The 12,907-nt window shown below is 48.2% G+C and overlaps 1 protein-coding gene and 1 pseudogene across 6 annotated transcripts in view; one reads left to right on the top strand and one right to left on the bottom strand.

Moving 5' to 3' along the window:
- DCAF4 (DDB1 and CUL4 associated factor 4) overlaps positions 1 to 8,615 on the bottom strand; it is a 34,519-nt gene extending 25,904 nt beyond the window's left edge. For 3 of the 6 annotated variants that reach the window (XM_015144016.3, XM_015144018.2, XM_077937749.1), the window contains exon 1: positions 8,312 to 8,615. The gene's annotated coding sequence lies outside the window, so the exon portion shown is untranslated. 6 annotated transcript variants of the gene reach the window in all.
- LOC695444 (large ribosomal subunit protein eL36 pseudogene) lies at positions 5,197 to 5,548 on the top strand (annotated as a pseudogene).
- Positions 8,616 to 12,907: the final 4,292 nt, after the last annotated feature.

The following is a 12,907-nucleotide window of genomic DNA, read 5'->3' as shown; positions in this document are numbered from 1 at the left end:
GAAAAAAAAAGAAAAAGAAAAAAATCATTTAAAAAGTCACACTAATAAAGCCTTCCAAATACAGAAAGAGTTTAAAGGCTAGTACGAACACAGTACCTTTCTAGTACTTTTAAGAAGCCTGTTCAGGGGTGGGGAGTGTGTCTTCCCCAAACACAAACATAGTTCATTCTCTACGGCCACTTTACAGTCCATGCTTGCACTCATCACTCTGCACGACTCTTTGTTCATACTCCCATCTTATACTGGATGTGAGGTGAATTCTATAAGGCAAACATCTTACTTTGTTCTTTTTTCTATTCCTAGCATCCATGACCTAGTTGGTGCTTAGCAAATTTCTGCTGAACTGAAGCAAAGCAAAACGAAACCTGTGGCTACTTTAAGTCCCAAGTAGCTTCTTTCTGCTCTGGGTTATTTCCATTTACTACTCCGCACACATTTACAGAGCGCCCACTCCATGTGAGGCGCTAGGGAGTGGGCAGAGATAATAAGCTGTGCTCCCTGGTCTCGAGGCACTGATTGTTTAATATGGGAGACAGATGTACAGACCAACCCCTGTAGCGCAGAATAAGGGTACAGACCCAGGTCTCTCCAGGTGTGGTGGGAGAGAAGGGAGTGACTGCTCCACGTGCCTGGGCTGGAGGTGGGGGAGGGAGGTAAGTGCCGTCTGAAGAATGAAAATGTCAGGGAAGCCTGGAGTGGTGGCTCACGCCTGTAATCTCAGCACTTTGGGAGGCCGAGGTGGGCAATCACCTGAGGTCAGGAGTTTGAGACCAGCCTGACCAACATGGCGAAACCCCATCTCTACTAAAAATACAAAAATTAGGCCAGGTGCGGTGGCTCACGCCTATAATCCCAGCACTTTGGCAGGCTGAGGCAGGCGGATCACCTGAGGTCAGGAGTTCGAGACCAGCCTGACCAACATGATGAAACCCCGTCTCTACTAAAAATACAAAAATTAGCCGGGCATGGTGGTGGGTGCCTGCAATCCCCACTACTTGGGAGGCTGAAGCAGGAGAATCGCTTGAACCTGGGAGGTGGAGGTTGCTGTGAGCTGAGATAGTGCCACTGCACTCCAGCCTGGGCGACAGAGCAAGACTCTGTCACAAAAAAAAAAAAAAAAAAAAAAAAGAAAGGCAGCGGGGGTGGCGGGCCTGTAGGCCATCTGGTATGGCCAGAGCCTGAAGTTCAAGAAATTGGGGGGATGAACCTGCAGAGGCAGACAGGACATGGTCACGAGGACTCTGGGTGGGCAAGGAGTGACATGATTAGGGCTGCTAAGAAAGGGCACCTGAAAGGCAGCGGTATGGGGAAGAAGGTGACAGTAAGAACTGCAGCAGCAACCCAGGTGAGATGAACTCACTTACACATTATGGACATGGTATGTGGGATAGCAGAGCCTGGATTTTGATTTAGGCAGCGAATTTCATGGGAGAGGTGGAGAGAGGAGTTGAGAAAGGTTAAGTGAATAACTGGTAAAGTCATGAGCAGGGAGACTAAGAATAAAGGAAGAACACTTTGGGGAGAGGAGAGTAAGTCTGATTTTGAACAAATCAATCTCAAGATGCAGGCAATGGGAAATACGGGTCTGATAATACAGAGAGAAACTGAGCCTAAAGAGACATATTTGAAAGTAACAAGGATATGGTGACACAATCTCGGCTCACTGCTACCTCTGCCTCCTGGGCTCAAGTGATTCTTCTGTCTCAGCCTCGCGAGTAGCTGGGGCTACAGGCGTGCGCCACTATGCCTGGCTAATTTTTGTATTTTTAGTAGAGACGGGTTTTGCCATATTGGCCAGGCTAGTCTCGAACTGCTGACCTAGTGATCTGCCCACCTCGGCCTCCCAAAGTGCTGGGATTACAGGCGTGAGCCACCGTGCCCGGCCATTAGAGACAATTTTATCTAGTAATAATATAAAACCCAGTATGCATCACAGTTTGTAGATCAGTGCTTCTTAAGGACTACTTAAGAAGTGGCAACGTCTGGAGACATTTTTGTTTGTCACAACTTGGGAGAAGGAGGGGTAGGCTGCCACTAGCACCTAGTGGGTAAAAGCCAGGGATGCTGCCAACCACCCTACAATGCACAGGGCAGCTTCCATACATTCTTCAGTAAGAATTATCCAGGGCTGGGTGCAGTGGCTGATGACTGTAATCCCAGCTGCTCGGGAAGTCGAGGCAGGAGGACTGCTTGAGCCTAGGAGTTCAAGACCAGCCTGCGCAACACAGCAAGATCCTGTCTCAAACAAACATTAAAAAAATAAAAAAAAAAAGAGACAGAAAAAAGAAAAAATTATTCAGCTGGTTGTGATGGCTCATACCTACAGTTCCAACTACTTGGGAGGCTGAGGTGGGATGGCTTGAGTCCAGAGTTTGAGACCAGTGTGGGCACCATAGCAAGACTCCATCTCAAAAACAACAAGAGTTACCTGGCCAAAAATAGTGCTAAAGCTGAAAAACCCTGTCCTATGTAGGAAGCACTCAAAAACAATTTGCTGGTAACATGATGCATCTAGTACCTTTGGAGCTGCTCTAGATGTTAAAATCAGGTGTGTTTCAGAAGGTTGGGCTTGTCTTTGTCTTTCAGAGAAACTTTTAAGTACCTCAAGGCATAAAGAATTATAATTTCTAAGAGACTACTATTCTGCCAAGACAATGTTAATCTCAAACAATAAATAAACACAATTTGGTTTTTTGGAAAATGATTGGACAATATTTATCAAGTAACTTATAAATGTACGTGCCTTCCTTCTGGGAACTGATCCTCCAAAAATAATTCCAAGATATTTACTACATTTTTCCGAATCATTTTATAAGGCCAGTATTACCATGTTACCAAAACCAGACAAAGATACAGGAAAAAAAATACAGGTCAAGGCTGGGTGCAATGGCTCATGCCTGTAAGCTCAGTACTTTGGGAGGCCGAGGCAGGCAGATCGCCTGAGGTCAGGAGTTCAAGACCAGCCCGGCCAACATAGAGTGAAACCTCGTCTCTACTAAAATACAAAAAATTAGTTAGGTATGGTGGTGCACACTTATAGTCTCAGCTACTTGGGAAGCTGAGGCAGAAGAATCGCTTGAACCCGGGAGGCAGAGGTTGCAGTGAGCCGAGATCATGCCACTGCACTCCAGCCTGGGCAATAGAGCAAGACTCTGTCTCTCAAAAAAAAAAAAAAAGAAAAGAAAAATATAGGTCAATATGTGTTATGAATATAGAGACGCAAAAATCCTCAACAAAACGCTAGCAAGTGAAATCCGGGAGCATATAAAAAGGATTATATACCATGACCAAGTGGGATTTATCTCAGAAATATAAGGTTGGTTCAACATATGAAAATCAATCAATATAATACACCGTATTAATTGATGGGGAAAACCTCACATGATTTTCTCAGTTGATACACAGAAAAAGCACTGGACAAAATGCAACATCCTTTCATGATTAAAAAAACACTCAAACTAGAAACAGAAGGTAGTTTCCTCAACCTGATAAGGGGCAGCTACAAAACACCCACACCTAACATCATACTTACTGGCCAAAGACAAAGTTTTCCCTCTATGGTCAGGAACAAGACAAAGATGTTGGTTCTCACTACATCTATTCAACATTGTAGTGGAAGTTTTAGATAGGCAATTAGGCAAGACAAAGAAATAAAGGTGACCAAACATGATCTTATATACAGAAAATCCTAAAGAATCCATCAAAAAGCTACCGGACCTAATAAATGAGTTCAGCAAGGTTGCAGGATACAAGATCAATATAGAAAAACCAGTTATATTTCCGTACACTAGCAATGAACAGCCTGAATATTAAAGAAAAGTTACATTTACAATGGCATCAAAAAGAATAAAGTACTCCTCTGGTCCTGCTCAGGCTCAGTTACAAAAAAAAAAAAAGAGAGAGAGAAAAAGTACTTAGGAATATATTTAACAAAATTAATGTATGGCATGTACACAGAAAACTATAAAACACTGTTGACAGAAATTACAGATTTAATGCAATCCATATCAAAATTCCAAATGCCTTTTTTTAAGCAAGGGATAAGCAGATCCTAAATTCATATTATGCAAGGGACCCAGAATACTCAAAATAATTTTGAAAAAGAACAAAGTTGGGAGGACTCACACCTCCCAATTTCAAAATTCACTACAAAGCTACAGTAATCAAGACACCATGTTACTGGCATATGGATAGAAATACAGATCAATGGAGTAGAATTGAGACCAGAAATAAACCCATATGCCTATCTATGGTCAATTGGTTTTCATCGAGGTGCCAAGACCATTCAACTAAAGAAAGAAGTGTCTTTTCAACTGCTGGGACATTTGAATATCAAAATGCAAAAGAATGTATTTGGATCCCTACTTCATACCATATGGGACAAAAACGAACCCAAATGGATCTAGATCTAAAACTATAAAACTTTTTGAAGGAAACAAAGGTATAAAATTAGCAATGATTTCTCAAATATGACACTCAAAGTGCGCGCGCGCGCGCGCGCGCACACACACACACACACACACACACACACACACACACACACATTGGGCTTCATCAAAATTGAAAACTTCCGTGCATCAAAAGACACTAGTTAGGGCCAGACACAGTGGCTCACGCCTGTAATCCCAGCACTTTGGGAGGCTGGGATGGGTGGATCACTCGAGGACAGGAGTTCGAGACCAGCCTGACCAATATGGTGAAATCCCATGTTTCAAAATACAAAATACAAAAATTAGCTCGGTTTGGTGGCGGGAGCCTGTGGTCCCAGCTATTTGGGAGGCTGAGCCAGAAGAATCGCTTGAACCCGGGAGGTGGAGGCTGCAGTGAGCCGAGATGGTGCCACTGCATTGCAGCCTGGACGACAAGAGCGAAACTCCGTCTAAAAAAAAAAAGCAGCTACACAAATAGCCAACTGGCACATGAAAGGATACCCAACATCATTAGTCCTTAGGTAGATGCAAATCAAAACCACAGTGAGACACCACTTTATTTAATTTTATTTACTTATTCCCTCCTACTCTCCTTTTGGCTGAAGTGCAGTGGTGTGATCTCCGCTCACAGCAACCTCCATCTCCCCGGCTCAAGCCGTCCTCCTGCCTCACCTCGGAGTAGACGGAATTACAGGCGAGTGCCACCACACCAGGCTAATTTAAAAAACATTTTTGGCCTTCCGCCACGGCGCCATTGGAGAGTAGCAGCCATGGCTCTGCGCTACCCTATGGCCGTGGGCCTCAACAAGGGCCACAAGGTGACCAAGAACGTGAGCAAGCCCAGGCACAGCCGCCGCCGCGGGCGTCAGAGCAAACACACCAAGTTTGTGCGGGACATGATCCGGGAGGTGTGTGGCTTCACCCCGTACGAGCTGCGCGCCATGGGGCTACTGAAGGTCTCCAAGGAGAAACGGGCCCTCAAGTTCATCAAGAAAAGGGTGGGGACGCACATCCATGCCAAGAGAAAGCAGGAGGAGCTCAGCAAGGTACTGGCCGCCATGAGGAAAGCCGCCGCCAAGAAAGACTGGGCCCCCTCCCCTGCCCTCTCCTTGAAATAAAAAACAGCTTGACAGAAAAATAAAATATAATAAAAATAAAAAATATTTTTGTAGAGACGGGGTCTCGCTTTGTAGCCGCCCAGGCTGGTCTCGAATTTCTGACCTCCAGCGATCCTCCCGCCTCGGCGCAGTGTTGGGATGCCAGGCGTGAGCCACCACGCGCGGCAGCAATTCTGAGATTTAACACAGCGAGCCAGTATGTGCCCAGCGTATGCGTATGTAGTGTACAGAATATGTGAACCACCTTCTATAAAGGTTCATGCACGAGAAGGTCGGCTCTCTCTCACAGTCTTGCAGTTTTCCACACACAAGCGGCAAATATTTTTGCACCGGTCTCCAAAATGGTGTCTGGTTTGGGAGCCCGCAGCTTCCGGAATTACAGGCTCTTACCTGCTTCCAGGGCACCATTCCAGGCCTGGCCTCAACAGGCCTAAGGCGCAGGCCCAGAGTAGGCGAGGGGCGGCGGGTGCGCTACACCCAGTAGGGGGCAGCCCCGGGCTTCCACGCCACCCGCAGTGCTGGGCCCCCGCCCCCCAACACTGGCCAGCTCGGGAGCCAAGTGTGGGGGATGGCAGCCCGCACACTTCGGGACTGGCCTCGCCTCCCCCGGGAGGTAGGCTTGACAGCACAGGGGGTAGGTCCAGGCTTAGCACGAGGCCAAAGCTCAGAATGGGGGAGGGGCTCCATCTCCCCACGGGGCTCTTCGGTTTGGAGGCCTCGGGGCTGTTCTGATTTCTAGGCAGGGCCTCACCATCTTGTTTAGCACATGGTTAGGGGCCCTGGACTAGAGCCCAACAACCGCGGCTCAGAGACTGGGGTATCCTGGGGCTGCGGGGTTGATTCTTGGGCGGATGAGAATGTTCTGGAATTAGGCAGCGGTGATGGTTGCACAATCTTGCCAATTAAAAAAAAAAAGCCACCGGATTGAACCCTTTTTAAAAAGTGAATTTTAGGGTATGTGAAATATCATTATATTTATATATAATATATTTATATTTAAATATATTTATATATAAACTACACATATATATGATGTTTACTACACCATGCTGTGATAGTTAAAGTGAGAAACATCCTAATTATCCAAAAACAGGAGAATTTTGTTAAGAGTCTGTAGACTGGCTGGGCCTGATGTTCATGCCTGTAATCCCAGCACTTTGGGAGGCGGGCGGATCACAAGGTCAAGAGATAGATGAGACCATCCTGGCCAACATGGTGAAAACCTGTCTCTACTAAAATACAAAAAATTAGCCAGGCTTGGTGGCGCGCGCCTGTAGTCCCAGCTACTCGGGAGGCTGAAGTAGGAGAATCGCTTGAACCCGGGAGGCGGAGGTTGCGGTGAGCCGAGACCGCGCCATTGCACTCCAGCCTGGGTAACAAGGGCGAAGCTCCGTATCAAAAAGGAAAAAAAAAAAAAAAAGTCTGCACACCAGCGGGCTGTAGTGTGCAAAACGCTAACTCCACTGGTTTGTAAAGCTGAATACAAAGTAGCTTCTACAGGCCAGGGCGGTGGCTCATGCCTCTAAAGTCTCAGCACTTTGAGAGGCCGAGGTGGGAGGATTGCTTGAGCCCCGGAGTTCAAGACCAGCCTGGGCAACATAGTGAGACACCACTCCTTCCCCCGGCCCCGTCTCTACAAATAATTTAAAAATTAGCTGGGTCTGGTGGTGCGTGCCTGTAGTCCCAGCATTTAAGAGTTGTTCATTGTAAAACAACATTTTGGACGGCTGACTTAAAAAACAACAAAGTTTTCTGTTAACATTTATTTAAGAAATAATTCAGGCAGCAGGCTTTGTACTAATGCCCCACCCTGAGTTGGTATTTTCAATCCTATTTTACAAATGAGGAAACAGGCTTAGAGGGCTAGGTACCATACCCAGCGTAAGCTAAATGGTGGAACAGGGATTCCACCTCTGTTGGTAGGACCCCCAGGCCTGGTTACCCACAAAACATCACCTCAACTCTAATTTCTATCGTAATTTAAAATCAGAGTTTGGGACTTTGGAACTGTTTCCTCTAGGAAGCTGTCCCCTCAGTTTCCTTTGCTTCTGGCTGCGCCGCTGGAGTCACAAGACAATGCCTGTAGAACACCGTGGTGAAAGGTGTCTTGGTTTCTGAAGCCCCCGGGGAACCCACGAGGCGTGGAAGAGCTGGCTTTCTCGTTAACACACAACTCAGAGTGAAGGCAAGGGCCAAACCCAGGCCCCAGCACTTGCTAGTTCGTTCGCTACCCCTCACGGACAACCAAACTGCACCCCTTTCTGCGTCTAACAAGCACATCATAGCGCTGGTGCTGGGAAAACGTAGTGCCTGTGAAGCAGCCAGCATAGTGCCGGCCACTTCGTAAGCGTCAGCCACGCCTTACCTGTTATGCTGACCTGAACATTCACGGGGACACAGCCCCAAGGCCCGCAGCCCAGCCCCCGCCAGGTGTCTGGTGGGGCCTTCAGCAGCAGGGCTTAGAGAAGCGCTTACAGAAACGCCCTCAGCGGCGACACTCGGGGTGCCCTCCTTGCGTGTTTACGGTTGTAGCGCTGTTCCGGCCGGAGGGCCCCACGCGTCCCCGAACGGGCTAAGCGCCCTGCCCCAGCTGCCACCTAGGCCCGGTGGCACCGGCGTTCCACGTGCTCGCTCCTCCCCGCCCCTCCCCGCCCCTTTCCCTGGCCTTCCTCGCCGCACCCGTCTCCCACTCTGAGCTCTGCAGCGGGCGCGCGGCAGCCCTCGAACCGACGCCAGTAGGCACCCCAGGCAGCACAGACTTACCAGTTCAGCAGGTCCCTTCCGGATTCCCCTCGGGCTCAGTTGTGCAGAAGTTGGGCCGAAGCGTGCAAGGACCCGGAAAGACCAAGGTGTAGCGTCAGCCAGTTAGGTGGATACGTTTTGGTGTTGTAGCAGCCGATAGGGCTATAGCGGCCGTCCTTTCCTTCTCACTGGACGCGGCTTCTGTCTGTCGACGTCAATAGGGGCGATCCTACGCAGAAGGCGGGGAGTGGGGCTTCGGCTCCTCCCAGGCTTGGCCTGTCTGGGCCGGATGCACGTGGAGGCTGGTCCGGGAGCGCTTGGGGGTGGGGCCAGGCGCACGTGGGGGTGGGGCCGGGGGCGCTTCTCCCGGAGCAGCGGAACTGTCTGGAGCCGCTTTCCTGAGAGTCCGTGTCCTCCACCCTCCGCAGGCTGATCCGGCCCTGGAGAAGTCCTCTCCCTGTAGTGGAAAGAGAGAAGGAGTCTGTGAGGCGAGGGACAGAAGTAACGTGATGTTATGACAGGCGGCGATACCTTGGGCAGTGGCCTCAGGCGGCCGAGGCCGCTGCCCTGGGTCTGCGTTCAGGGTGTAGCGTAGCGAGCCCTGACCGTGGAACCTGGGGGCCTCCGTGCTGGGTCCAGTACTGCTGCTTGCTGTGGGACCTAGGGCGAGTCTCTTCCCTTCTCTAAGCCTTGATTTCTTCTGTTGAGAGAAGGGATCGGATCTATCATTCTCGTGTGGTCTCCAGCTTGGAGTTTGCTCACACCACCAATATTTCTAGAATGACCTATGTGTGCTGTGCCTGTCCCGGGTATCAGCTGACGGTTTTGAGATCTAATGAAAGGAAAACGGAAGCGTCTAATGTGCTTGTGGCCCGAAGAGACAGTTTGTGAGGACAGCTGCGTTCACAGAGGCCAGGCTTGTTGGGGTCCAGCAGCAGGCCTGGTGCGTCATGTGGCTGCATAACCCAGGCCCCTGCCCGCGGCTGGACCCGTTAGAAAGCAGGCGGTGGGGTTCATCCATTGCACCCCGTGCGAAGGCATTTTAGCCCTTAAAGAGGAAGCTAGGATTTCAGGCTAAACTCCTGGCTGTCAGGAGTTTATAGATAAGTGCAGGGTGTGGAGCGGGGCTGGGTGAGGAGGGAAATGAGAGAAGTGGGCATAGTCAGAATAAAGAACCGCTTCATGAAGCTTGAGCGGCCTTGAAGAGAAGGCAAAGAAAAATTCTGCCTGAACAAACAACGTGGCTCCAGGCCGCTTCAAGTCGGCTGGATGGGAGAGGAGTCTGGAAGCAAAACTCGGCAGGGTGGGTTGGGGCTTGGTGACGCAGGAATTACCGGGGAAAGAGTAGTCAGGCTGGGCGCAGTGGCTCACGCCTGAAATCCCAGCACTTTGGGAGGTTGAGGCAGGTGGATCACTTGAGGCCAGGAGTTCCATACCAGCCTGGCCAACATGGCGAAACCCCCGTCTCTACTAAAAATACAAAAAATTAGCCGGGCTTGGTGGTGGGCGCCTGTAATCCCAGCTACTGGGGAGGCTGAGGCAGGAGAATTGCTTGAACCCAGGAGGCGGGGTTGCAGTGAGCCGAGATAGCGCCGTTGCACTCCAGCCTGGGCGACAGAGTGAGACCCTGTGTCAAAAAAAAAAAAAAAAAAAAAAAAAGACAATGGGAGGCTCTGAGGGTTCTAGAGTTGGGAAGTGACAGGACTAGAACTGTACTTCTGAGAAATCACCGTGTTGGGGGTTGGGGAGAAAAGATTGTGGAAGGCAGCTGGGAGACCTCTAAGGAACTTATTGCAGCAACAGTCCTTGTGAAAGGCAGTGAGGGCCAAACCAGGGTGGGGATAGCCAGGATGGAATGGCAGGGTGCAGATGGGAGGCAGGATTCAGAGGGAGAACAGGCCAGACTTAACTTTCGGGGAGGAGTCGAGCTGGATTTTCCACTGAAGAGCTGGGGGACATTGGAGGAAGGTGGCAGGAGAAGTTGGCTTGGGCTTGCTGAGTGAATGAGTGGCTGGCAGCCGGCCAGCAGGCTCTGCTGAATGTCCACGGAGGGGACAGTGAGGTGGGCATGAGATATACTTTGGGGACCTGCAACACACACAGAGAAAAGATTAAAGAATGTTTGCAAATCAGTGAACAAATGAAGCTTGCTGGGCCTTGGGCAAGTCATGAGGCATTCCGACCTCAGTTTCTTCATAGGTTAGAATGAGGATAAGACACCTACTGAGAAAGGTTGTAAGGAGTAAGCTCTGATGATGGAGTACCTCACCCAGGACTTGGTGCACAGCGCCCATTGGTTAAGCATCCTAAATTGTGAAGGTAGCTTGGTATCTAGATGATGTATATTACCTTCAAAAGTAAAAGTTATTTTTTCATTTCATCTCCAGAATTTGAAGCCAAGGCAAATGTTGTAATGAAAAGGAATGAATCTATAGAAAGAGGTTGGAAAATATATTGCACATGACAAAGGCTAAAAAAAAGTGTGTTTTTTTGTTTGTCTGTTTGTTTTGAGACAGAGTCTTGCTCTGTTACCAGGCTGGAGTGCAGTGGTGTGATCTTGGCTCACTGCAACCTCCGCCTCCCAGGTTCAAGCTATTCTCTTGCCTCAGCCTCCCAAGTAGCTGAGATTACAGGTGCCTGCCACCATGCCTGGCTAATTTTTTGTAATTTTAGTAGAGATGGGCTTTTGTCATGTTGGCCAGGCTGGTGTCGAACTCCTGACCTCAGGTGATCTGCCCACCTTGGCCCCCCAAAGTTCTGGGATTACAGGTGTGAACCGCTGCACCCAGCCTTCAAATACTAGATCTTATTCATTCTTTCAAACTATGTTTTTGTACCCATTAGCCATCCCTACATCCTCCCATCTCCCAAAATATAAAATTTAAATATTAATTTAAACAAATCAACATTTGTTTAAATCAACTGCAGGAGTTGTCCTTTTTTAAAAAGAAAAAAAACAAAACAGGCCAGGCACAGTGACTCAAGCCTGTAATCCCAGCACTTCGGGAGGCCCAGGTGGGCGGATCACCAGGTCAGGAGATTGAGACCATCCTGGCTAACATGGTGAAACCACATCTCTACTAAAAATACAAAAAATTAGCCGGGCGTGGTGGCGGGCACCTGTAATCCCAGCTGCTTGGGAGACTGAGGCAGGAGAATGGCGTGAACCCGGGAGGCAGAGCTTGCAGTGAGAGATCGTGCCACTGTACTCCAGCCTGGGCGACTGAGCAAGACTCCATCTCAAAAAAAAAAAAAAAAAAAAAATATATATATATATATATATAAATTTTAAAAAAACCTTTTTTTCTTATCGAGATAGGGTCTTGCTATATTGCCCACACTGGTCTCAAACTCCTGGGCTCAAGTGATCCACCTGCCTCAGCCTCCTGAAGTGTTGAGATTACAGGTGTGAACCACTGCACCCAGCAGGAGTTGGCCATTTTAAAAGGTGATGTGTATGTAAGTTTCCACAGGAACTAGGATGCCTGTCAAATCCCATCATGGAGATTAATCCAAAATAAAATCAATGCAAGAGAAATGTAATTAAATTAACATGCCCATTGCGAGGTAACAGTCCATCCGGGGCCTAGAAAAAGGATCATTTTCATCAGAATTTCTCAGTGTTTTTTCAGTAGTATCCAAGTGAGTGTCTTGGTCACTGAAAATCTTAATTTTTTTTTTTTTTTTAGATGGAGTTTTGCTCTTGTTGTCCAAGCTGGAGTACAATGGCATGATCTTGGCTCACTGCAACCTTTACCTCCTGAGTTCAAGTGATTCTCCTGCCTCAGCCTCCCAAGTAACTGGGACTACAGGCATGTGCCACCACACCCAGCTAATTTTGTGTTTTTAGTAGAGATGGAGTTTCTCCATGTTGGTCAGGTTGGTCTTGGACTCCCAACCTCAGGTCATCTGCCCGCCTTGGCCTCCCAAAGTGTTAGACAGGCGTGAGCCACCTCATCTGGCCGGTCCCTGAAAATCTTGATCTAGAACAAATCCTTAGTTCCTTTCTGTTTTTTTTTTTTTTTTTTTTTTTTTGAGACAGAGTCTTGCTCTATTGTCCAGGCTGGAGTGCAATGGCACCATCTTGGCTCACTGCAACCTCTGCCTGCTGGGTTCAAGCAATTCTCCTACCTCAGCCTCCCGAGTAGCTGGGATTATAGGTGCCTGTCACCATGCCCAGCTAATTTTGTATTTTTAGTAGAGATGAGGTTTCACCATGTTAGTCAGTCTGGTCTTGAACTCCTGACCTCAGGTGATCCACCCGCCTTAGCCTCCCAAAGTGCTGGAATTACAGGACCCGGCCTCTAGTTCCTTTGCTAACCTAATGAAATACCCAACAAAATTCTCTACACCTCTTTGTATGATTACATGTTCACCAAACTGCTGATGACTGACTCCATTATCGTGATTTTGGAAAAGAGGGAGCCCTGGGTAATGGGCAAGAATATTCTAGACATCAGGAAGTTACATGTCTCAATAATTAACTGATCATATTCATATTCTGTATACTTGGGTAGATAAGTAATTTCCAAGGATCTGGTCCCAATAACTTAATACATAAAATGTTGGAACTCATAAACTCGCTGACAAGATTTTGCCTCTAAAATATTAGTCTTA

This window comes from Macaca mulatta, chromosome 7 (genome assembly GCF_049350105.2).
Source record: "Macaca mulatta isolate MMU2019108-1 chromosome 7, T2T-MMU8v2.0, whole genome shotgun sequence".
Classification (NCBI taxonomy): Eukaryota; Metazoa; Chordata; class Mammalia; order Primates; family Cercopithecidae; genus Macaca; species Macaca mulatta.
Note: the sequence above shows the minus strand (reverse complement) of the source record. Positions and strands in the feature narration are given on the sequence as shown.